The 2301-nt window shown below is 50.8% G+C and overlaps 1 non-coding gene across 1 annotated transcript; it reads right to left on the reverse strand.

The window, feature by feature from the left end:
* Positions 1 to 971: 971 nt before the first annotated feature.
* Positions 972 to 1075, reverse strand: LOC125082750 (U6 spliceosomal RNA). The gene has a single exon (XR_007122076.1). It is a non-coding gene; the product is annotated as a U6 spliceosomal RNA (small nuclear RNA).
* Between the last annotated feature and the right edge of the window lie 1226 nt (positions 1076 to 2301).

Genomic DNA, 2301 nt, shown 5'->3' on the forward strand with positions numbered 1-2301 from the left:
GCAGCGGCTTATTGAATTAGTGTGATTCGTAACATCTTCAGCTTGGATCTCCTCCAGGCCAGCCAGCTGGTGCATTCAGCACTGCTCAGCTCGCCTTAACTCAATTAACTAAGCCGGGCTGAGCCGGGCTGAGCTGAACTCAACAAGTATTTCTTAAGCACTGAGCTGGCTGCAGGGAAAAAAAAAAAAACAAAAAACAACAACAAAAAAAAAAAACCAAAGGAGGGCAAGATGCAGACTCTGCCAGACTTGGCCCTTGAGGAGGTGCCTTGCGCTGCTCATGGCATAATACAGCGCCATCATTTCCACGGACCGCCTGCACGATTTTCCCCACATCTGCACGCCCCCTGTGCTATGAGGGACTTCATAGTCTTCTGTAAGTAAATTAATTTTTTCCTCAAGTAAACGAATTTCCTTCCCTGAACTTAATTTTTTAATTATTCATGGAGAGAGGACACAACATAAAAGCAACCATTTCGAGGTGAACAATTCGGGGGCATTTAGTACCTTCGCAATGCTGTAAAAGCCACCACACCCTTGCCTGGTCCCCAAACACTTCCATCCCCCCCCCACCTCTGCAAAATAAAACCCCATTTCCTCGAAGCAGGTGGTTCCCATTCCCACCTCCCCCAGCCCCTGTCAACCACTAATCTGCTCTCTGTCTCTACAGGTCTGCCTCTTCCGGATGTTTCCTGTAAGTGGAATCATACAGTGTGTGGCCTTTGGTGACTGTCTCCTTTCACTCAGCATGCTGTTTTCCAGGTCCATCCGTGATGGATCACGTATCAGTACTTCGTTGCTTTTTGTGGACGAGTAGTCGTCTAGTGTATAGGTAGACCATATTGTTTCTCCATTCATCCGTTCGATGGCCATTTGAGCGGCTCCTGCGTTTTGGCTATTGTGAATAGTGCCGAAAAATAAGTGTTTATTTATTTATTTATTCTACAGAGAGTGACCTAAAAGAGAGTGGTGAAAATCTGGAAGGCTTCACCAGTTTGGGTGTTAGCCTTGGGCAGGGGCCGTGCTAATCTCTGTCGTGTTCCGATTTTCATGTATGTCCCACCAAAGTGAGGACTCGGCAAGTTTATTTTACAAGGAAATGACTGTAAGTAGGAAAGCTCTATTTCTCTAACAGAGAGTCAAGTAGATTCGCAAGTGTTATGAGTACAAATTTCACCTTTCGGAGCACCGACTATCAGCCCGGGCACTGTCAGGTACAACCGAGACAAGTCTGAGCGGGTTGTGAGTGGGATGCGGTCGGGGCCTTGAGCTTGAAACCTGGCTTTGCCATCTGAGCGACTCAAGGCAAATGTTCCTGTCCTCCCCCAACCTCAGTTTCCTCCACTTTCTCCTAAGGTTGTCCCAAGAATGAAAATCGCGGCTATAGGGCCCAGCACCGCCAGGCACACAGTAAGTGCTCAGTCCACGCAAGCTGGAGGCAGGAACACGGTCCTAGACACAGCGGCAGTAACCGTACCGGTAGCTAACAGAGCGCGTGTTTGCCGCGTGCCAGGAGCCGGTCCTGCATTAGGTTGGGTAGCGCCTATGACGTTCTACGAGCCAAATGTTATTAACCCCCCACCCTCCTCTCGTAGGTCAGAAAATAGGCAGAGAGAGAGGGGCGGGTAGCTGAAGGTCACACAGCTAAAGCCTTTCTGGGAAAGTTGAAGCACAACATGAGAATTGACCACTGGAATGTCAGGGCTGTCCCTGGGCAGTGGGGATTCCCTGTAAACTCAGCGGCTGGGCCCTAGAGGTCCTGACCTGGCAAGTGGCAGCGAACGTGGCCTGGGGACTCTCTCCCCGCTGGGTTCCTCCTCGCTGCTGTGTCTACATAGAACAGCTCCTTCTCAGGTCGACCAAGACAAGGCCCCCTGACTTCACATCTTCTCTAGGTGACTCACCTCCCTCGCTTAAGGGCTTACCTGACCTCCCTCTACCCCATCATCCCCCAGGGTCCCCACCAAACCGCCCCTTGGCTCTGCAATCTCTCTCCCTTTCCACGCTGAGCTCTTGACACTGGCACGCTGCCTCCTACTACTTACCCACCGCTGGTGTAAGAATTAGCACTTTGTAAGCTCACTTGTACCCTCTATACCTTCCGCGACAGGGATATGCATGATTTACAGTTTTGGTCCGTGTGAGGAATCCCATCCCATGTGACAGTGATACTAGCATCAGGGTCATCTTAGTTTCCTGGGGCTGCCATGACATACTGACCCACACTCATGTCCTCCCACAGATCAGTAACAGTAGCAGTACGAGGAGGAACCCAGCGAGTTGGGAGTCCCCAGGCCGCAT

This window comes from Lutra lutra, chromosome 12 (genome assembly GCF_902655055.1).
Source record: "Lutra lutra chromosome 12, mLutLut1.2, whole genome shotgun sequence".
Classification (NCBI taxonomy): domain Eukaryota; kingdom Metazoa; phylum Chordata; class Mammalia; order Carnivora; family Mustelidae; genus Lutra; species Lutra lutra.